General features: G+C 34.5%; 1 long non-coding RNA gene and 1 other non-coding gene across 2 annotated transcripts; both read right to left on the bottom strand.

Moving 5' to 3' along the window:
* Nucleotides 1-11,015: 11,015 nt before the first annotated feature.
* Nucleotides 11,016-12,770, bottom strand: LOC120089307 (uncharacterized). Its single transcript, XR_005485129.2, has 4 exons — nucleotides 12,224-12,770; nucleotides 12,008-12,128; nucleotides 11,850-11,917; nucleotides 11,016-11,269 (listed from the first exon to the last, which is right to left on the bottom strand). It is a non-coding gene; the product is annotated as an uncharacterized LOC120089307 (long non-coding RNA).
* Nucleotides 12,771-24,062: 11,292 nt separating this feature from the next.
* LOC120089547 (U1 spliceosomal RNA) lies at nucleotides 24,063-24,221 on the bottom strand. Its single transcript, XR_005485223.1, has one exon. It is a non-coding gene; the product is annotated as a U1 spliceosomal RNA (small nuclear RNA).
* Nucleotides 24,222-25,315: the final 1,094 nt, after the last annotated feature.

The raw sequence follows: 25,315 nt of genomic DNA on the forward strand, positions 1-25,315 counted from the left end.
AAATCAGGTTCATTTTCAAGCCTGGAACCACATATACATTATCTAATAAAATATAAGATTTCTGTAAGCAAAGTCGGAGCCCTCCTATTACCATAGCTGAGACAATGTGCCCAGTTCCAACATACATTGTCATCTCCCCAACTTCTAGTTGTCGCTAAGAAATAATTCCCTGAAATAAGGAACAAACATGGTTAGTGGCGCCTGAATCTATTATCTAGGCTGAATAATCATTCTCCAATAAACAAGTCTCTAAAACAAGTAAATCATATTTACCTTGCTTGGCCTTCTTCTTTTCTGCCAAGTATTTGAGACAATTTCTCTTCTAGTGTCCTTCATGGTTACAATAGAAGAATATTCCCTTTGCAGCCCTGACTTTCTTGCCTTTCTAGGCAGCAGTTGGTGGGTTAGCTTTCCTCTTTCCACCTTTATTTTCTTCCACTTTCTGGTGTTGAAAGAAGAAAACACAAACTTAGTTTCAAAGGTCGAACCTCTGTAGAACTTCTTAAAGGGTGAAGCAACATTTGCCTCATCCTTCAATTCCTTGGTTTTCATCAAGGACTAGAAAGTCTGTAGATCATTGAGCAAAGTGGTCAGGTTGTAGTCAATCTTGTTCATAATAGCATTGCTACGAAACTGCAGGAAGCCTTCGGGTAAAGATTCCAATATTAAGCTTACCTGACTGGCTTCATTGATGAAAGACCCATTCATCTCCGCCATGTTGAAGTGGGCCATCATGTTGAGAACGTGTTCTATAGATGCCACTTCTTACATATGAGCATTGAAGATGTTTTTCAGGGCGACATGCCTGAGTTGTGCAGATGGTTATCCGAATATCCCCTGCAGGAACTCCATGATCTCACGGGCAGTGATCATGGGCTCATACTTCTTGGACAAGACTTCAGAAAGATTTGCCAAGATATATGCTCGGGCCTTTTCATTTTCCTTTATCCAACACTCATATTCCTCTTGAACGGTTCGAGTAACATTTTGAGCAGAAACAGGAGGACAATCCTTCATCAGGACAAACCTCAGGTCATCAATAAAATTGTGTTGATTGTGTTTTTCCAATTTGTGTAGTTTTCGCCAGTAAGTTTGTCAGCAGTGAGTATATTTAATGTTGCGGAAGTCATAATGAATTTGGTGAAACATACAAATTATTCATATTAGGATTCTTTGAAAAATCAATCAAAATTAGCAAAATAATATAATGCATCCTATGTGACATCTATTTTGCAATGATATTTTAGTGAGGTAGGATAAAAGTCACCTTAGGATGATCAGATACCCCTTCATTGAAATGAGACCGTCTCAACCAATATACAGAACAACTCCTTGTTACTATAAATATCAGTCACCATTGTTCGATCCAGAAACTATTAACTTGCTTAACATTTTCTTGTAAGTATAACTCTTCATTTTAGATTCTAGGGTTCTACCCTAATAAGCCAACCGTAGGGAAAAACCGATTGGACAAAAACTAAAGCAATTCTATCCATTTCTGAAGTTTGAGTAAAAGGCCATGCAAATGTCATCTGCAGGGGGACACAAGCAAAAATGCCTCGAGGTCGAGCACGAAAATTTAATACAAAATATTGATACATATCCCGCTCTCACTTACTATAAACACCCTCTCCATTCACCTTGGTATTGACCTATACAAATACCACCTGTAGGGAGACACAAGCAAAGGTCCCTCGAGGTCGAGTATAGATCTCATGATATGAACTTTTAGGGAGATACTTGAAAAGAAAAAATGAAGTATCATATACCTCATTTTCCTCCCATTGAGTGTTTTACCTAGAGTTAGTTTAACTTAGAAAAATATGGCTAATTATTTTACTAAGTGATTGTTTAAATTTGTCTAAAAGTAACATTTACTTTGGATAGTTAAAATTTTTTTATTAATGTTCATTTAACACTTTAATAAACTATAATCAATAATTGCATGCTTGTAGCAAATCTATCTAATTCACCTTTCCAGGTTAGTTCCTAGGTAGGGATGTTTCGTTTCCGTTAGCTTAAATACCTCAGCCTAGACATAACTAGCCTTAGACAAAAGGTCCCGTATAGATACATTTGCTACAAATTCAATCTTTTAATTAAAACCAATTTAATCCTATTAAACTGATTAAAAAATTAAACTAATTTCTAATCTCATTAGAAATATGATCTTAGGTTTATGTGAAACATATTTTAAAACTTTTAAGAAATGATCTTAATCTAAGGTTTGCATGCAATTCTGAATTATTGATTTTAATTCTAGTTTCATTTAATTATAACTTTTATAAAAGAAATGAAATAACTTATAACCAATTATTGCATGTGTACGCATAATTTAGGTAAATTATAACAATTATAAAATAACCTAAAATAGTGACATGCTTCATGCAATTCCATTTCATTACTTAACATACATAACATTTATATAATAAAGTAATGAAATAATTAATAACATACATTCGTCCATACATTCAAACTATATATTTTAAAACTTATAATATAAATAATGCATGACTATGTTATTAATGCATGCAAACATATATATAACATTTATATTATATGATGCATGAGCATGCTATAAATTAAATCATGCAACTATATATATAACATTTATAATATAAATGATACATGAATAATGCATAACTTATGGTGGGATTTTACTATATGACATACATTATGACATATATAAATATATATAAAATAAATCATACATTATATGCATAATTTAAAAACAATTATTAGACTGGGATTGGCTCCTAAACAAGTAATTAAATTAATATAACAACTATATTAATTTAATCAATTAAAAATAGCTAATTATTACATTAATAATAGTCAACTGGTTCAAAACAAGTGAATTGGGTCTTGAACTGCACAAACGGGACCACCCATCACCCGAACCGGCCATGAACTGCTCGAACCAAGCGAATTGGACACGAACCAACCAAGCCTCGAACCAAACCGCGTGCGAACTGGTTCATTCTTTCCATCTTGGAGCGTTGCAACGCTGTGACCGCGTTGCAACACTATGGAAAGAACTTCTGTTCCGCCCTTCACAGATTGCAATGCTACTGTACAAAAGCTACTGTATAGCTGCAAATTCCTTCAAAACTCCTCCAAATTTGGCCTCGATTTCTCCAAAAATTCATTGAAATTACAACGAACGACACAAGACATTGAATTACAGATTTTATAACTTTAATTATGCCCAAAACACTGGGCCTTTACAAATCAAAATTTGTAAAAATAAAGCAGTAAAACCAAAATCCAATCCTAAAACATCCAAAAATTGTAATACATTCAACATCCATTCATCATATAAAAAAATTTAGAATTCTACCCACCAATTCTATAAAATCAATCTGAAAAATTAAAAATTGGGACAAAAAACTACCGGTCTAATTGAAGGAACTGTGAAGTTCAGTAGCGGAAGTAAGGATCGACCCAATTTTCAATTTTTCACAGGATGTAAATTTTACAAAACCAAAATAGAAAATTATGCATTAATTAGAAAAAATTTACAACATGTGTTCTAAGAGGAAAAGGGAAGAAGAAATAATACCCTTGAAGATCACAACAATTTCTTCACAAATTCCCTCGAACAGTCATGGTCCAACGAACAAAATTCCAATGAGCACCATTATAAGTGGGACTTATGTATTTTCTTTTGGGATAGGAAATCTCTCAGGATTGTGTGTGCTCTAAGAATTTGGAAGAGGGAGATGTTGGGTTGTATGTTCTAAAACTCGCAGTTTGTAATATTAAACGTATTCTATTATCAATAAAGATGTTATTGACGTTTATTCAATAAAACTGTTATTAAATATGTGAATTGCATTTGTAAAGTCTAAATCTAACAAACTAAAGATCCATATCTATTATATGAATACATGAACTTTATGTGGAGACATAAGAGTGGATTAAGTTTAATAAATAGCCAAAATGGTCTATAGTATACGAATAAGGCTGGGTACCTTATTTTGGTAACACTATCGAATGCAGCCCACTCTGTAGTTGTTACAATTTGTTGTAAAGTGCCACAAAGAAGTGTTCCTGATTCGTTCATGTATTGACATGAGGAGCGGGGGCGTCCTATGCAATGAGTTTACATAAGATCGGACCAAGAATTAAGTCACTCTTACTTTATAGCGCTGTTTACTATTTAAGACTGACTATTTCAAAGCGATGACCTAGGTAACTTGACCTTAATCCTGAGCTAACTATGAACTCCTGTTTATTCGGGATATGTTTAGATTTGCATGGGTGAGGGTTGGCTCAACATTGCCAGCTCAATAAGCCTCCCATTTCAAGGGTAAGACCGGGTAGATAGCTAGGAACATAGGGTGCAAGACGGAATTCACTACTAACCACTTTTAGGGATAGTAGAGAGATTGTTCCCTTAAGTGCTGATACCGGGTCTTGAACAAGGGGCCCCACCCTCTCATTGACTGGAGAGGGACTTGGTTTAGTGATTGGATCACAAACCAATTGTTCATTAGAGGATCAGTGGGTCTTAAAGAGCAAGATGTCATCTTGAGGGTAAAACAACTTTTGACCCAACTTTTATGACGAACAACCTGTGAAGGGTTAACTTACTAATCATGGTTATATCGAGTGGACATAATATATCTATTGTGAGGGGAGTGTAACTACTAGGCTTTAGTGGAGTGACCCGGTAGTTAACGAATGGTGCTTAATTAGGTTAAAGAGTTTAGCCAGTTAATCACGGATCGTTGGAGCCCAAGATCTATAGGTCCATGAGGTCCCCCTACCTGCTCATATCTGACTAAACCTTAGAATAGTGTGACGAACGAATTTGAAGTGTTCAAATTTGATTTTTTGAGCAAAGTGTTAAATATATATGATATATTTAACCTAATGTTTAATTGTGAATTAAAATAAAGAGAGAGAAAATATGAGATATTTAAATAAGATTTAAATATCAAGATTATGAATAGTGATTCATATAAATTGGGATAAGTGTTGGATTTAATATTAAATTAAATTAATTAAATTATCTAATTAATTATTTGATATTAATTTAATTTCCAAATTGTTTATTAGAATTAATTTTGAAATTAAATGGAATTGGTCAAAATTGCATTAAAAGTCAAATTGTTGACTAGGTAAAAATGCAATGGAAGTCAAATTGTTTACTTTTGTTTTTTTGAAATTCAAAAAGTCAAATTTGTTGACTTTAGACTTTGAGAGTCAAAATTTGACCAAATTAGTGGAAAGAACCGACATTTATGAGTGGAAAATGCCAACTTTTGCATGGCTAAGTATTGTCGTCATTTGAAGACACAAGTCCTACTAAATCCCACTTCGAGTTAGTAGATTTTTTAGTGTCAAATTCTCATCAAACTCAAAGTTACATGTTTTTCATGTAATGGCTTTAAAAGGGAGTGTTTAATGAATTTTAAAACTCTTGGCCTTCGTGGAAATTGATGAGATTATGTGATAATCTCATCATTTTTTCTCTCAATGTTTTAGCTTTTTCCTCTCCAAATTAGTCATTCACTGGATTCCACCATCCCATTCTAAGGTCGAAGAATAGTCGAAAAGACTCTCGTGGTGATCTATGAACTGTTCGTGAGGAGATTGAAGCTAATTTGGAGAAGATTCAAAGTCTACAAAGGTTGTATTCTTTTCCCTTTTTATTTGTTTCTATTGCATGATTATCTTTGTAATTAACCTAATTAGAGTACTTTAGATCAATTTTCTCCCTCTAATGAACAATAAATCATAGTCAACTATGAACAACCTCTCTCAGGCTAAGAGAAGGTGTGGCACCACATTGTTCAAGTCCTGGAATCAGCCCTTAAGGGAGCAATTTATCTGCTTACCTAGACGTTAGGGAATGAGTGAATTTCGTCTTGTGTAGCTTTGTTCCCAACTCTCAAATCAGAAAAATCCCTAAAATGGTAGGCTTATTGAGTCAGAGATCTGGCCACTCTTACCCATGCAAATCAAAGGATCGCCTTCATATGTAGGAGTTCAAAACTCACTCAGGATTCAAGTCATGTCATATATGGTCATCTTAGTGAAATGTAAGTCTTTATTATGAACGGTGTTATATAATGAGACTATTTATTTTGTGGTCCGGTCTTATACAAACTCTTTTGTATAGAATATCTTTACTCATATGTCTCTACATGAATGATTAGGATAAGATCATTTGCAATACTTTACAACAATTGTAACATCAATAAAGCGAGCCATATTCGTAGTGTCACCAGGATAAGGTACCCAACCTTATCCATCTACTACAGACCATTTGGGTAATCACTTAAACATGATCCACCTGTATGTCTCTACATACATGTTTAAGCTATAGATGATAACCTTGGATGTTAGTTTATTGGTTTGTGGGTTAATGCTACTAAATATTAAATAAAACATCTCATATTTTATTAAATAAATAAAATGTTTGCATATGACAATTAAAAACTACATAACCCACGAGATTTAAGGCATCGACCCCAACAATATTTGATACAAATGCAATGATCCAACACGTTCGTGTAAGGGACATGTGAGTGAGGGTATTCAATGCAATGAGTTTGCATAAGACTGGACCACGATATAGTAACCTCTAGATGTAACTCCATTGACTAGTTAGGTTTCTATTTCACTAAGATGACCTAGGCAATTTAGTATTAACCTTGAGTGGATTATGGACTCCTTTTCACGAGGAATTGTCCTTTGATTTATATGGGTGAGAGTGACCAATGTGCCGACTCAATAAGCCTATCATTTTATGGACAAGACTGAGTGGGGAGCTGGGAACATAATTTCACTAGATGGATTTTACTCATTCCTGACTTTAAGGGTAAGTAGATGAGTGTTCCCTTAAGTGGTGTCTCCAAGACTTGAACAAAGGACACTACTCTCTTATTGGCCTGAGAGAGGTTTCTGTTTGATGGTTGGACCACAAATAGGGTGTTCATTAGAAGAGCACTGATACTTAAGGATGTAAAGGTAACCCAGGGGTAAAATGACAATTTGACCCAACTGGTGTTACAAACACTCATGAAGGACTAACTTACTGTTATTGGTTAACATCAGTGGACACAAAAATAAATCTGCAATGAAAAGAGTGCAACTATGGATCTATAGTGGAGTGTATCCTCAGTTAACGAATATTGATTAACTTAGTTAATGAGTTTATCCAATTAATCTCATATCATTGGAGCTCTAGTTTATTTCATTTCATTATATCCCTCTAGTAGCTCATAAAGGGCATTGGAGGTGATTAAAGTAATTTGAAATGTTCAAATTTACTAAAGGAAAGAAAATAATGTATGGAGATATATTATAATGTAAAGTTTATATTTTAATTAAAATTTGTAATATAAATTTATTTTGAATTTAGTTCAAAATTAATTTATGGGAGAATTAAATATTTGAAAGAGTTCAAATATTAAATTTAATATGAATAGAATTCATATTAAAACTATAGATTAAAATGCGCATTAGATGCACATTAAAACTATAGGTAATATGAAAGAAAATAATTGAATGTGATTCAATTATAAGGTTAAATGATGTGATATTTAATTTAATTTGATTTAATTAATTGAATTACAACTATAATAGAAATGTATTAGAATATGATTCTAATGCACTTTTATTTAAATATGAGATATTTACTTATTGTTAAATAATTTGATTAATTTTAATAAATTAAATTTTGATTTAATTTTTTTAAAATTAAATGAAAATATTATTATTTAATTAAATTAATTAAATTTGATTTAATTTATTAAATAAATAAATAATGAATTTAAATAAATAAATAAATTGTTATAACAAACTACCCAACGTGGAAAGTGTTGGGGTTGATGCCCTAAAGTCTCGTGTCCTATAGTTTGTAAACAGTTTGTACGAATGCTTGTGTTGTATAATATATGATATTTACTTCACATCTTGTTTTTTTGCTCATTTATGGTCTAATCCTGATCATTCGTGTAGGGGACATGCGAGCGGGGGCTTCCTATACAAAGAGTTTGTATAAGACCTGACCACGAAGTGTTAATGTCTCATTATATAACACCGTTCATGACAGAGACTTCACTTCACTAGGAGTTGGGAACTCCTGCCATTGAGGGTGGTCCTTTGATTTGTATGGGTGTGAGTGGCCAGGTCGCCGATTCAAACCTTCCATTTTGGGGATTCATCTGATCTGGGAGCTGGGAACTCAGCTACACAAGATGGAATTCACTCTTTCCTCGAAGCAGGGGTAAGTAGATAGATAGCTCCTTTAAGGGCTGATTCCAGGGCTTGAATGATGTGGCACTACACACCTTGGCCCGAGAGGTGTTCACACATAGTTGGACTATGTTGTATTGTTCATTAGAGGAATCAATGGTACTTAAGGAGTGAGATGTAACTACAAGGGAAAAAGGGTAAATTGGCCCAACTGTACTTACAAGCATATGTGAAGGGTCATCGTACTCATGATTGGTTATATCCGATAGACACAGAAATATATCTGTGGTAATAAGAGTTCAGCTGTTGGTCCTTAATGAAATTAATAGATGGTAGATCTCGTGGCTAAAGAGTTTAGTCAGCTAGTCACGAATCGTTGGAGCTTCGAGCTACAAGTCTATTAGGTCCTCTGGGTAGCTTGGATAAAGTCAAGAATCAGTGTTTGGGTCAATTTGAAATGTTCAAATTGACAAGAGGGAGTTCGATTATATATATGATATAATTGAACTGGTTGATTATATATATGTTTGCATGCATTAATAACATTATTTTGGAGGAAATTAGATATAAATATGATTTATATCATGTGGAGGAGAAATTATTATAATAGATATGTGATATCAAACTATAGGGTAAGAATACAATATGATTATATTCATTAATTATTAAATTGGTTAATTATATGATAATTGGCCTAAAACTTCTCTCGGTCGTGCGTTAGTAGGAGAATACATAGTCGGTTATTGTAACTGAAGAATAAAATGAAAATTTGTTTCATTTTGCAAAAGTTCGAAAAAAATTGGCAATCGGTGTGAAAACATTATGATCGCATGGTTTGAAAGCCTATACGATTGTCGCTCATCGCCTAAAAGATCGCACACCAGCGCCTAAACGATCACACACTCGTCCCTAAATGATCGCTTAGCTTTCCTAAACGATCGCATAGTATGCCGCGTTTTCTAAACGATCGTCCATCATTTACTAAACAATCACTTAGTAAAACCTACATGATCGTGTAACTTCTTCTAAACGATAAACACATAGCTATACGATAGCTTCTTTTCTCTCCCACTTGCTTATCGTCTACACGATTTGTTCTTTCTCCTACCTCTACCAAATTCACCAAAGACCATACTTTGGATTCTCACTCCGAGAATACCAAGGGCTCCATTTGGTGGTGTCGTCCCTGCTGCGCTCACTTGTTCGTGACTGTTCGTGTTGTTATCGTTTGTGTAGACGATCGTGTTGCTGTAGCTGACTTGTTTGCTCGGCGATAGAGTGCGGGTGAAGGTTTTTCTGCTGCGTCTAAGTTCAAAGCTTGAAGAGGGTCTTCAACTGGTATGTGAACTCTTTTCCTTATATTTTAGTGTTCAAAGCATGCCATTAATTAGTGTAAATTGTATAACTGTTTGATAGAATGTGTGTGTGGTAATTTTGGTCACAATGAAATTGGAAAGATCTAGGTTCAATTGAAGGAACTCTTAACGAAGAGCATCCATGGGTGCGTTCAGATCTTTCCGATTTCATTGTGACCGAAATTACCACTAATTAGCGATGGGAACAGTTGAACACTAATTAAACAGTTATGCAATTTACACTAATTAATGGCATGCTTTGAACACTAAAATATAAGGGAAAGAGTTCTCATACCAGTTGAAGAATGTATTGTACGTGATACCAATGTGGGAAGTTATATGGGAGTGGGAAGAGAGCTTCTCCAAACTCCCTCTTCTCTCTAAAAAATAGTTCTATCAGAATCATAGAATTAGTTTTCTCTCTGGCTCTAATCTTTTGAGATTTTTTTTTTTGAAGAAAATTCCCTTTGAGATCTCACGTCATTCTACCTCACTAGCCCAAGGAGAATACTGGTGAAACCATTTTGGTGGTGTTCACTTGATGTACAGCAGTGGAATCAAGATTGTAAATCTAAAAAATTGGTGAAGCCCTTCAGAGTCGTCAACGATAGTAAGAGTTTCTAGATTTTATTTCCTTTATCAATTTGTTATTAAAATCTGAAATTTTCCGCTGCACTTGGGATTTTAACCTAGCAGTAAGGTGTTACAAACAATTTGATCCTAATCGTTCATGTGGAGATATGCAAGTGGAGATGTCCTATACAAAGAGTTTGTATAAGATCGATCTGCGAAATGATTAATCTCCCTTTATAACATTATTGATTGAGGAAATTAACATTTTATAGGATGACCATAGGTGTCTCAACCTTAATCCTGAATGAGTTATGAACTATTGTCTATGAGGGCAGTCCTTTGATCTGTATGGGTGAGAGTAGCCAAATTTGTTGACTCAATAAGCCTACTATTTTGGGATTTGTTTGAGTAGGGAGCTGGGAACATAACTGCATAAGATGAAATTCACTCATTCCTACCTTTAGGGTAAGTAGATAGATGTTCCCTTAAGTGCTAACTCCAGGTCTGGAATAATGGTGCTCTTCTCTCTCGCTGATCCGAGAGGGTTTTGTTTATGGTAGGACCATAAACATATAGTTCATTAGAGGGTCAGTGGTGACTTAAGGAGTTAGACGTAATTGTTTAGGATGATGCCTTAAACTCTCGTTAGGTCCTGTAGTTTGTAAACACTGTATTGAACAAACGCTTGTGATGTAATAATATATGATATTTTCTTCACTATTGTCTATGAAACATGGGATATTTTATTTGCTTTACTACAAACCAATAAACTAAGATGTAACGACCCGACCCCCGAGGACTTAAGTTAGGCCGTTACTAAATACATGTATGCATGGAACTCAAAACGACACTTGGTTATAATGAAATAAATGCTAATTAAATAAGGTAAGTTCAAAGGACTTTCATTAAATTCGAATACTAAAACAATAGTAGGGTACCCATAAATCATAAAGGATAATAAATAAGTTTGAAAAACGATTCTTAAAAGTAAGTTTTAAATATTAAAACTAAAAGTTAAGAGAAACATGAAAAGAACTCTAAATCTTATGATGCGGAAGCGTAAAAAAACTAGTCCTAGTGGCTCGATCACAAATTCCGCTTGTCCATCGCTGGTGCATCTCTACCCTTATCTGAAACAAAAGCATGAGAAAGAATGAGTATAAAATACTCAGTAAGTAACCTCATTACTGGGGTCAGGCTGGGCATTTATGTCCTCTAGATACCCATCTCTGGTGAAACATATATACTGCTCTAGTTCTCATGGGACACATATACACATGAAACAAGAAGGAGACTAAGTCCTATCCTACTGTAGTTAAGTATGCCCATTACCTTTGGTGAATCCCGAAGGAGACACAAACTGGTGAATTCCGAAGGAAACACAAAATCTAATGGGCATCTAACTAATCGGTAAGGACATTTGCACAGTCTCAACATCATAATCATCACTGTACGAATCTATGACGTACATATATACCTCAACATCATGGTTCTATAACATACATGTACCTCAACATCACATACCAACTCATACTAGCATTCAAGTGTCTATGTGCATAAATAAATAATTCATATCTCGTACCAGAACATACTTTGATCATATTATACTATCAGTCTATCATGCTAACATTCTGCCATGACATACATTTATCATGCTAGCATACATCTAATGCCTGGCTCGTGGGCAGTTCTAGTAGTAAGATTACTTACCTCAAAGTTAAATCCAAAATTAACCCAAGCAATTAATCTCCAACAAAGAAACTCTCGAATTAATTCCCCTAGCACAAAACACAAACACTAGAATTCAATCTTTGGACCCAAAACCAAAACATACCACATTTAATCTAACGAACCCCAATTTAACTTACCAAAGTTATGGCTTGGTCCAAGATCAAATCCACAACCAAAAGTTTGATTGACCAACCCGAAACAACTTTTGCAACGTCGCACGATCCGCTTTCGACCTTGAAACTCTTCCAACACTCAAATCTATGGCCCAAACATGATGGTTATTCACAATTTTAGCCAAAATCAACCGAGTATTCTAAAATCCCCAAAGAAAATTATAAAAACTTTTATTTTACCCAAAGGCTCCAAGATTCTGGCACAAGCAACGGTGGCGGCGACAGAAGAAATCCGATGGCTAGGCAGCAGATCCGACGTGACGACGCGGATTTGAGGTGAGATGAAGTGAATCTAGATTGGACGGATCGGGCTGGATGACGGGACGGGCGACTCGACGGTCAGCGGTGAACGGCAAGCAGCGGAACGGCTGGCTGGGAGTGCATGAGTCGACCTGGGCGGCTGAGCATCAACGGCGTGGCTTTAGATCCGACGACGTGGCTTGGCGTGAGCATATCTGGCGGCACACGAGCGCGGGCGGCTCGGCGTGGGAGACCGGAATCAGATCCGGCAGCGCGAACGTGGGCGGACGAACGACTGAAATCCTTTCGATTTGGCGCGGGGTGGCTACTGACACCAAGGCATTTGGCAGCGTGGACGAACAGTTTGTGATTGACGGCGACGGAGCGACGCGGTGCACGTGCAGTGTTGATGGCGGCTGGAGGTAGGGCTCGGTGAAGGAAGAAGAAATTGAGGGGGTTGGGGCGCCTGATGCATGAGGAAGAAAGGGAATGTGGGTTTTTTTTTAAAAAATAATAATAAAAAAAACTAAAAAGGAAATAAATATAATTATATTTTATTCCTTTCCTTATTCCACTTTATACTATTAAATTCCTTTCCTTTTCAAAAGAAAATTAATTCCTGCCATTAATTTTCAAATTGAATAATTTCATGCCAACAATTAAATTTTCGCACTTACACTTAAAGTCCAAAATTCCAAAAATGCCCTCCAACTAATAAAAATTACTAAAATTCCAAATAATAAAGTTACTGAAATTACATTATTACTAAAAAAAATGTGCAGGGTGTTATATAAGATCTTTGGTTATCGTTGTAACTTAAGCATTTATGTGGAGACATACAGGTGGATCATGCCTTAAGTGATAACCAAAATGGTCTATAGTATATGGATATAGGAGGGAAACCTTATCCTGGTGACACTACGGATGCGGCCCACTTCGTAGAAGAGTTACAAGTATTGTGACTTGCTACAGACGGTCTGATTCTGATCATTCATGTGGAGACATGCGAGCGGGGGCGTCCTATACAAAAGAGTTTGTATAAGACCGGACCACAAAGTGTTATAGTCTTGTTATATAATGTCGTTTATGATAGAGACTTCACTTTACTAGGATGACCATAGGTAACACGACCTCAATCCTGAGTGAGTTGGGAACTTTTGCCTTTGAGGGCGGTCCTTTGATTTGCATGGGTGCGAGTGGCCAGATTGCTGACTCAAACCTACCATTTTGGGGATTCGTCTGATTTAGGAGCTGGAACTTAGCTACACAAGATGGAATTTACTTCTTCTCTGAAACAAAGATAAGTAGATAGATTTCTCCCTTAAGGGCTGATTCTGAGGCATGAACGATGTGACGCTAAACACACCTTCTCATGGCCCGAGAGGTGTCCACACATAGTAAAACTATGTTGTATTGTTCATTAGAGGGATCAGTGGTACTTAAGAAGTTAGATGTAACTACAGGGGCAAAACGGCAAATTGGCCCAACTGTACTTATGAGCATCTATGAAGGATTATCGTACTGTTGATTGGTTATATCTGATGGACACAAAAATATATCTGTGGTGAGAAGAGTGCAACTGTCAGTCTTTAGTGGAGTGCCTAACAGTTAACGGATGGTGGATCTTGTAGCTAAAGAGTTTAGTCAGCTATTCACATACTTTTGGAGTTTCAAACCACAAGTCCATAAGGTCCCCTTGGTAGCTCAATGGATTCGAGCTGAGAATCAATTTTTGGGACAGTTGGAAGTGTTCAAATTGTCAAGAGGGAGTTTGATTATATATGATATGATTAAACTGGTCGATTATATATGATATAGTTGACATGATGTATGAGATACATTAATTGGAGGAAAAGGATATAAATATGATTTATATCTAGTGGAAGAGAAAAGGACTATAGTTTATATGTTGCATATGATGTGATATTAAAACTATAGGTTATAAATATAATATGATTATATTTATTTATAATTAAACAATTATAAGATAGTTGTTGGTGATTTTTCTCCATAACCGTATGGGAAAGTGGGAGGTTGCATTCAGTTTTTATAACTGAAGGATAAAATGAAAATAGTTTTCATTTTGCAAAGAGATCGGACAATCGCTTCATGAATTGTACACTGCCCATCGTTTAGCTAACAAAAGTATATACGATAGCTCAAGTTGTCCTAAACGATCGTGTACATGTGCAGTCAACCTAAACGATTGTTTAACATTTTCTAAACGAACGCACACGAGAGCGAGTTTTCCTAAACGATCGTCTAAACGATCAACCCTGATTTACTAAACAATCGTGCACCTGTTACTAAACGATCAAGCACCCGTCTATACAATAGACTCAAAATCTCTCCCACTTTCTTGGTCGTTGTAAACGATCGTAGTTTCCTCATCCCCTGTACCAAATCTAACAGAGCCCACACCTCCTGGATTCTTACTCCGAGAATACCGAGGTTACTGAGTAGTGGTGTCCTCCTTGCTACTTATTCGTGTAGAAGACCGTGCGGTGGTGAGCGACAACGAGATTTGGTGGACAATTGACTCGGTGATCATAGCGACAACGAGAGTTGCTGTTACTTGACGAGAGCGAGAGAAAGGCAGAAGAAGTATTCTTCAAAGGTGAGTTTCTCAGTCTTTTATATTTAAGTTTTAAAAACATGCTATAATTTGTTAGTAGATGCATAACTTGTTATATGTTTGTGAATGCGGTATTTCTGTCACAATGAATTTAGAACGATCTTGCTTCCCCTCTCACCTATAACACATAGGAGTTTTTGTGAGATTCATGGAAGTAGAAGAAAAGTTCTTCTACAAAAATTCTCTCAAGTAATCCCTCTCTCATTTACTCTTTCCTTTACCAAAATCGAAAAGCCCACAACTACTTTGATTCTTATTCTGAAGAACAGCAAGGAAGACTCTATGGTAGTGTCCTTATTGGTGTTTATTCGAGGGAGAAATTCATTGTACGTTGAGTTCGTGACGTGGGAGTTTGTTCGAGAGGAAACCAATGAAAATTGTCTTCAAGGGTTAATTCCTCTAATCTCTCTATTCCTATGTACAACATGTTTATTTATACATATGTTTATCCTATAATTCTATATGTTTTCTCTGTTTTCACTATTTTCAAAATGAATTTCGGAAGCACACACATTCACGTGCTTCCGTTGAGGAATTCGATTCCTTCAAGATACACTAGAGGTCATACCATTCACAAAAAAATCACTAAAAAATAGGAAAAAAAAATCAGATTACCCAAACCCATGTATGTACCTCAAACACAGGCTTTAGAATCCCAAGCTTCCAAACTTTGCACCCCAAACACAAGCATTTGTAATTCTTAGACTTCAAAACCCCATCAAATAAGCTCCTGTGCATTTGATTCCCAAGCTTATGATTCAAAACCTGCGGCCTAACTCCCCTTTAAATTCTCAAGGTCAAGTACAAACATACATTAACATGGAAGCATTTCAAGTATCGTTTCTTATGACACTATCAATACAATTCAATTAATTTAAGATAGAGCTTTTTAACACAACCAAGTTGTAACCAAACAATGAGTGGCTTTGGGGTTGAGTTCAATTAATAAAGAAAAAGAGAAATAAGAAACAGGGATTAAAAGTCAAGCTTCGATTCATGGATAAATTGCATTAGGCTATGTAGCAACATCACAGTCGCATCAACTATCATGTGAATAGAGAACAACTTCTTTAGTCTTGTTACAAGTACTTTTTAAAAGCACAAGTAATTAGTCCTATATTTCTATATCTTATTAGAACTTAGATAAATTCACACATTCTCTTAGTCCTCTGGTGTGTCTTATGTCTCATAAGATCATATGGCAACCTATATGTATCTAGGCTTTTAGTTTGTATCCATAAAATCAAATCTCTTAAAGGAAATTTAGCCTATAAATGAAGAAGACTAAATAAACTTCATTAAATCAAATGTCATGAATTATAGCAAAATAATTTAATGATAAGAAATGGTAAAGGAAAACAGTAAAATAGAACAAAGAAGAAATTTGAAAAGAAGTAAAACAATGGTCTTAAGCAAGCCTACACAACTAAGGAGTCATTTATGATAGATTCAACATATTTTTAAAGGTGAATCTCATTCTACAATACGTTCTCACAGGTAAAGATAACTTAAAAAGATCTTAGCCTTCAGAGCAACTCTCGTTCTTGAAAGAAGTGTAGACTAACATGTAATTTTTTTTCCAAATCACAAATTCATCATCCATTGATGATTTCCATGCCTTTTATAGATCCAAATCAGTTGGGTGAGGGCCGACATCCATATTTGTCGAAGCCCGATACGTTTGTGATGTACGTGCAATACGATTGCATCCTAGGAGCTTTTTTTACATTTCCTGTAAAATAACAATCCTTGAACATAAAATAGCTCTATCTACACCAAAACTTCTTTAACTCACCCAAAATAACTCACAAACATGTAATCATCTATCTTGATTGGTTTAGGACTTCTCGAGATTATAATTACACACTTTAAACTCAATTTGTACATGAATTTCTGTTAAATGAAAGGTAAAAAAATATACGGGACTTTAGAATTTTAGGTATAAATCAAGACTTGAAACAATGTGGCGATGACTTAAGATAGTTGTGAGGTCCAATTTTCTATTTTAGATCACTGCCACACCATTCAAGTATCAATTTTTATTTTTAAAAAAGTTAAAAAGTTTCTACTACCATAGTGGTTTTGAAATGTTCATGACACTTTAAAAAATTAATAATGTGTTGAAACTTGAGTATTCTTTAACCAAAAAGCAAAATCTAGGCATTTTCTATTATATAACTTCTAGATAGAGATTTGTCATGAAAGATTGGTCCATAATATTTATGATAGTTTTTCATATATCAACTCTTTCTTTTAGTATACTAAATTTTATCTTCAACATATCTATTTATTTTAACCAAGCTCTTTACTTTTATTTAGACAAAAGTTAAAGGGGATTTTCAAAAATAGAAAAATAAGAAAAATTATTTACAAAAGATAGTAAAAATTTAATTTTTTTTTCATAGAAGCTGATAGAGGTAGATAGAAATCTATTAGTGTTTATCGGTTTTTTTTTTACTATTTTTGTAAATATTTTGACATTTTTTCTATCTGTGAAAATTTTTGAAAAATTAATGTATATTAATAGAAATTGAATATGCTATTAAATATATTACCGGTATGAGTAAAATTTGAGTCAAATTATACCTTTTACTTCTATTTAGTTTTTATATTTAAAAAGTTTTTAATAAATTAATCGATTATAAAAAAGCTTTTAATAAATCTACAAATTATCAAGTTAAAACTTTTTGATTCCATGTATTTTTTTTCCAGTAAAGTTTTAAAAGATTACACTCATACAATACACATCTAGGTTTTGGTACAATGGTCAGCCCTCTAACCATAATCCATTAATGTGAGTTCAAATTATATTAAGATCTGCGATTGACTATTATCTGTGTCTATTATGACACAGATAGACACATATAGTAATTTATTACGATCTATCACGGATAGATAGTAAAATTTTACTATATTTATAATTTTTTCTATTTATATTCTTATATTTAAAAACACTCCTTATTTTACATTAGCTATTTTCTTCTTTTGTTTTTCTTTTTAATTTTATAAAAACAATGAGATATTAAATTGCAAATTTTCTGTTTTCTTAAACAAATTAAAAACATTTTTACTGTATTCTAGAGATGAGGCCTTAGTCATTTAACATTAATAGGGTTAAAATGCAAATTTGATCCATAATTTGTTAATTAGATCTTTATCCCTTTAAATTATATGCAATATCAATGAAAGTATACATGTATTTGAGGTTTTGTCTCAAATTTAAGAGTATAGTTTGACTTTTTCTGGACAAAATTTTAACTATAATTTAACAGTTTAATACGTTAAATTTAAAGTCGGATATATGATAAAGTATAACAAACTTATTAATAGATTTATAAAGTGTAATTTGATAGAAAAAGTGATTAATGTAGTCACCATGCCCCAAAATGTTTTCAATATAATAATGGATTTATCAAATTAGAAATTATTTATGATGTTTTAACACATCACAAAAAACTAAATCCTATAAAACTATAGAATAATAGTAGTTTGACAATTAAATATAACTACAATTAAATAAAAATTCTATTTACGTATTTTAATATATATATATATATATTCTCTCTAAAATCATAGGACTAGCATAAAACTTTTACAATTTGCAATTATTAATTTTTTCTAGAACATAGTAAGCCAACAAACAAACCAAACTAAAAGGTTATGTTGGAAACGACAAAACAAATGCTCATTATCCGCTCGTTCTCTTTTAAGAAGTTTCGCGGCTCTGTCCAAGCGTGTAAGCATTTTAGGAATTACTGTCACATCGTCTCCAGGATAAAACAACCCATCAAAACACACACCTTTCTGACTAAATGCTCGAAAAACGAAAACGGAAAAAGAAAAAAAAAACAGAGGAGAGCGATCGAGAATGGAAGAGAATGAAAATGAATGTTATATTCTGAACTGGCCTATAAAAGACGCGCCTTTTATTGGCCTTCAGAGCTGAACTGCCGTGAGAGAAAAACACGTTCAACCTCTAAACGTGCATGCTGAAGGCAGATAACCGAAAGATGCGGACGGAAGATGTGGGCAGGGAAGACCAAGAAGGCCAATTGACAATTTTTTTTCTCTTAAATAAAAATGATGAAAATAATAATAATATTTTTATTAAAAACTAATCACCTCACACACACGTGCACGTCCACCAAACCCACATTGATTTATCTCCTCACTCCTTGCAAAACATGGGTACCCCTTGGCGCCCAAACCTATAGTCCAAGGTTAGCCCAAGGTTGGAGTACAAAAAGGAGACTCCCTTTTCAAAATCTACCAATGTGGGATTCTCAACCAAAGGTTGGTTCCCTTTAGTTTTTTTTTTTCCTTTAAAAAAAAGTTCAATTTTCACACAACAATCCCCACTTTAGAATTTAAACATAAGAAAAAATGAATTTTTCATCGAACAGTTTCAGTCTATACAATACTGTGCATAAGCAAATGTGTCTTAGAACTTGAACCTTTACATAGTATAGATGATTCAAAATATACTAGAGTAACCCTTGGTTTTGAACTCTATCTCTAACAATATCTCCCACATAGTGTCATTAGGGTGTAGTTCGAAAGCCCGTGCTTTAAGGCCTAGCATGTGTATCCCGGTTTAGCGAATGCTTTAGAGAGTTAGCCTAAAAAACTCCATAGGAAGCGCCTCCCACTTCCACATTCATATAGGTGGGTCTATCAAAAGTACTCATGTAGCTAGGTTCTCCATTTGTCATTGAGGATAGATCACATTAAGAACTGAGTTCAACCTCTCTTACGCTTCAGGATATCATGCTCAGACTCTAAGTCATAGGAATGGAACTCTGTGTTTGTTTTAGCATGATTCACTATATATCACTTGTGATCAGTTATTACTCGTTGAACCTATTTCTTGGGATCTCCTGTCAACAAGTTGGGTTTTCCTCACAGTGCTTCATCTTTCTATGGGCATGAGTCCCATCCTTTTCGAGGATCTAAAAACCTTCTCTCTAGCCAGTCCTTTCATCAAAGGATCTGCCAAATATTCATCAGTCCATATATGATCCACTCTAATTGCACCAGCAGTGAGAAACTCTCTAATGGTACTGTGCTTACAATGTATTTGTCGCCTCTTTCTATTGTAGTAATGGTTCTGAACTTTTGCAATTGTTGCAATACTATCGCAATGGATCAATATGTCTGGTACCGGCATTTCCCATAAGGGAATCTCTTATAGTAGATTTCTAAGTCAACCTGCTTCTTCACTAGCTGTCGCTAGTGCTATCATTTCTGACTCCATTGTAGATTGGGCTAAAATAATTTGTTTCTTGGACTTCCAAGAGACAGCTCCGCCTGTTATATTAAAGATATAACCACTTGTAGCCTTTGAATCATCCAAAAGGGAGTTCTAGTCATCATCGCTGAACCCTTCCAAGATAGCGAGAAACTTCTGATAATATATTTCTAGGTTTTGGATTTTCTTCAAGTACCTCATAACCCTTTCTATAGCATTCCAATGCTCTTTACTAGGTCTGCTTGTAAACCTGCAATGTAATCTTACATCATAAGCTATGTCAGGCCTAGTGCAGTTAGCAACGTATCTAAGATTGTCTATGAGCAGATTGATTAACATTGTCACCAGTGTTCTTGAACAACTTAACACTAGGAGTATAGGCTGGTTTACATTTAAAGTAATTATATTTCTTTAGAATCTTTTCTACATAGTGAGATTGATCTAAAGAAATTCCCTTTTCAGACCTAGTCACTTTTATGCCTAAGATTACACTAGCTTCTCCTAAGTCTTTCATGTCGAAGTTTGCACTTAATATAGATTTCACATCATTTATGACGTGTTAGTTCGACCCAAAGATTAATAGATCATCTACATATAGACACATGATAGTGCAAATATTATTTTCAATCTTATGGTAGATGCATTTGTCACTTTCATTAACCTTAAATCCGTTAGATAGGATTAGGTTATCAAACTTTTCATGTTATTGCTTAAGAGCTTGTTTCAGACCATAGAGAGATTTGTCTAGTTTACACACCTTATTTTCTTGACCATGGACTACAAAACCCTCAGGTTGTTCCATGTAAATCTCTTCTTCAAGTTCACCATTTAGGAAGATGGTCTTTTACATCTATATGATGTACTATGAGGTTATAAAGGGCAACGAGAGAAAACAGGACACAGATTGAGGTAATTCTAGTGACAGGGGAGAAGGTGTCAAAGAAATCTACGTTTTCTCTTTGTCTAAAACCTTTTGCCACTAACCCGGCTTTAAACTTGTCAACTGTTCTATCAGGTATAAATTTCTTCCTTAAGATCCATTTGCACCCTATTGCCTTGCAACTTGAGAGTAGATCTACTAAGTGCCAAGTCCTATTTAACTCAAGAAAGTCCATTTCATCATTTATGGCTTCTTGCCATAAGTTGGCATCTATAGAGGACAAGGTAGCTTTTAGATCTTTGGGATCTTCTTTTACATTATAGGTCTGAAAGTCAACCCCAAAATCCTTGGTGGTTCTAGTTATTTTGCTTCTTTTAGGTTTTGGGTCGGTTTCCTTTGTAGAGGTAAGGTTTCTAACAGAGGTTAGACTACTTGATCTCAAGCCCCCACTATTTCTTGATTTAAAAAGAAATCTATCCTCAAAGAAGTCGGCATTGTTTGACTCGATGATAACTTTGTTTACTAGATCATAGAACCTATAGCCTTTACTATTTATGGCATAACCTATAAAGACGTACTCATAGGCTCTATTGGCTAGCTTTCTTCTTTTAGGGTCTGGAACCCTTACATAGGCTAGACAACCCCATGTTCTAAAATATGACAAGTTTGGTTTTTTATTCTTGAGGATTTCGTAGGGTGAAGTTGTGTTTTTAGACTTTGGGATTCTATTCAGGACATAACAAACGGTAAGGATGATTTCACCCCACCAATAAGACGCGACTCATGAACTAAGTAAAATAGAAACTACTAGCTCAACTAAAGTTTTATTTTTCCTTTCGACTTTTTCGTTCATTTCAAGAGAGTAAGGTGCAGTTTTTTCGTGTATTATTCCACGTGAGTTAAAAATTCATTAAAGTTGTTCGAGTCATACTCAGTTCCTCTATCACTATGAAGTCTTTTAATCTTTCTATTGAACCGATTCTCTACTTCAGAAATAAAAATTTGAAGGCATCAATCGCATCACTTTTGTTTTTCAACAAATATACAAAAGTAAAATCAAATCAGTCATCAATAAAAGTAATAAAATATCTTTTACTATTCCTAGTCAAGATGTCATCAAATTCATGTAAATCAGAATGAATTAAATCTAGAGGCTAAAAAATCCTAAGTACAGATTTATGCAGAGTTTTAGTAATTTTAGCCTGACTACAATACTCGCATTTATCAAATTTAGTTATGGATAACTTAGGTATCATTTCCAGCCTAATCATGTTACTAATTAATTTCTTACTAACGTGACACAATCTAGCATGCCAAACATTCATAGAACACAACATATACATAAAAGATTTCATTTTATTAAGATCTAAATTTAATTTGAACATTCCCTCAGTTGCATACCTTTTTTTTTTTTTTTCCTACAAATACATTATTTTTTGTAGGGGTATATAAGTTTGCCCCTATGGTTTGAGTAAATCCAGCTTTTTTGAGGAGATAGCCCGAGACCAAGTTCTTTCTTATCTCAGGAGTATGCAGGACGTCCTTCAATGTAAGGGTCTTCCTAGAGGTAAACTTCAACTCCACCTCGTTGGTTCCAGCAACTTTCGTAGAGTGGTGATCCCCCAATATAATATTTTTATCCTTAGTTTCAGTATAAGTTGTAAAGAGACTAAGATCATGACAGACATGGTGCATAGCGCCAGTATCTATCCACCACCCTTCAAAACCATCGATCACATTTACTTTTATGATCATGGCAACTAACGGTTCTTCTGTCAAGTTCGCCTGACCAACAGGACGACGCCTATTCCTACAGTTCCTAACCATGTGTCTAAATTTATTACAATTAAAGCAAAGGAACTGTATCGTTTCTCTTGAAAGGGGTTTTTGCTTTTTCTGTTGGTTCTGGTTTTTGGAACCACGATTTGACCTTTCCTCTGTCCCTTTTGACTTTTGGTCAGGTTTTACCATGACAGAAGTGGATCTCCTAGGTACGACGTTGACCTCCTCCCTCTAGTCCTACTTCCGGGCTTCCTCCTCAATCCTTAGCTGAGTGATGAGACTCTCTAAGGAAAGCTCCTTGGTCTTATACCTCAACGTGTTCTTAAAGTCCTTCCACAAATGGGGCAGCTTATCAATAATAATAGCAACTTGGAATTGTTCGTCTAGAGGCATACCTTCAGTTATTATCTCATAGGCTATCTTCTGTAGTTTGTGGGACTGGGCCTCCACATATTTGTCATCCATCATCTGGAACTTGAGATAACAACTAACATCATATTTCTTTGACCCAGCCTCCATGGTGTCGTACTTCTTTTGCAAGGCGTCGCAGACCACCTTTGTTGTCTTCATTGTGCTGTAGTAGTCATATAGATCATCAGTCAAACCATTTAGTATAACGTTCTTACATAAAAAATCTTTCTCCTCCCAGTCAGTAGATTCTTTTATCTGTTGTTCAGTTTGTGCTTCTAGCGAGACAATTAGTTTATCCCTGATACATGCGTCGACTACTTTCTTGACGGTAAGAAAGAACATCTTTTGCTTCCACCATTTGAAGTTCGCTCCATTGAACCGAAATGGACGGTTGAGGTCGGATGTCTAATGTCGTTGTTGGTGAGGGTCATTTGCGAATTGGCAGAGAGGTGTTACAATTGTTGGAAACAACAACACCCTTAGGATAACAGCAAACGGTCGGGAGCGGAACCTATAAAACAAAAGCTTGTTACAGGCCGAGTCACGGAGCTCGTGAATTACTACCATGTCATCTCTAGGATAAAATAACCCACTGGAACACACCTTTTTGACAATTTTCTCTTTTTAATAACTAAATAACCTCTTTTACAACTATTAAATGTCCCTTTAAATGAATTATTAATTTTAATTTTGATATTTAATAAGTTAACATTCATATAACTAATAAGAACCGTAAACAAAAGATCAAGAAATGAACTTCATTTCCACATTTACAAAATTTAAATTTAAAATGAAAAAAAAAAAAACGTTGAACTTGAAATGGTCAGAGGCTGCGCGAACGCAAGCCCCCACTACCCCAAATTACGACGTAGGTTCTGCCACGTTGGACAGACCTTAGGAGAACTTTTCAGAGTGCAATGGGAATCTCTAACCCAAGCCATGAGGCTTCTTGATCGCTCAAAGACTCCGTCCAGGTTAATATGTTTCCTAGCCGACACTTGCTTCCGTTTTATTCTCCATTCCCGCCTCTCTTCTTCACCATTTTCTCGATGTGGGACAAATACAAACTTCCACAACTTTACCATATTTGTAGACTTTTCTTTTTTCTTTTTTTGAGAACTTCAAAAGGTTTTTGGTTATATATTTTATCTTGTTTCATTTATTTTTTCTTGAGAGATGTCCTTTCATAGTTGTTTCCACTCCCTTTTCTTATACGCTAGGCTTGAAATGTCTTTACATCCATGAAAATAGGTGTGTATATGAGTGAGATTGTGACATTTTTTTTTAGACTAGGTCAAGTTGGTAATCTAAATGATCCAAACATGGTCTCCAATTCAACCTTTAAAATTTGGGTTGAGTTAGATTGGGTTAGGTTGTCGGGTTATTATTATTTTTTTCTTCTTAATTTAAAATACCTAAATTTATCTACAACACATATCTAATAACTAAAATCATATAAAACTAAACTCTTATATATCAAATATCTATAATATATATTACAAAATTTATACAAAAACATTCTTAAAAGAAAAACATAAAGAATTCACAATTTCATCAATTTTAAAAGAAATAAATAATTTTTTTTATTAATATATATGTACTTTGATTTGAGTTGAGTCGAGTCAATCCAATTTTTATTTACTCAACTCTGGACCCAATCCAACTCAAGAAAAATAGAAAAAAATTCAACACAACTCAATTCAAAGACAAAACTAACCTAACCCAACCTTTATAATTTGGGTTAGACAATCCATGTTGTTCGAGTTGTTGGGTCATTTGAACATCCTACATGGAAATATAAAAACCTCAACTTTTAGAAAATATTGATCGACTTATCTATTGATAAAATATTGATTGATATTTTGAAAAAAAAAATTATAAAAGTAAATAATATTTTATAGATATTAGGAGAATATGATATCCTACCAAAAAAAAAAAAAAAAACAGGAAGATCCTACACATGGATGTGTTGTTTATCACACATACTTTAATACTTAAGTCAAAGTGTTGAATAGTATAGCAAAGTTTAGAGTTTGAAAAGTGAAAATAAATAAATTATAATTATATATTTACCAT

Source organism: Benincasa hispida, chromosome 10 (genome assembly GCF_027475165.1).
Source record: "Benincasa hispida cultivar pf3 chromosome 10, pf3_genome.v1.1, whole genome shotgun sequence".
Lineage (NCBI taxonomy): Eukaryota > Viridiplantae > Streptophyta > Magnoliopsida > Cucurbitales > Cucurbitaceae > Benincasa > Benincasa hispida.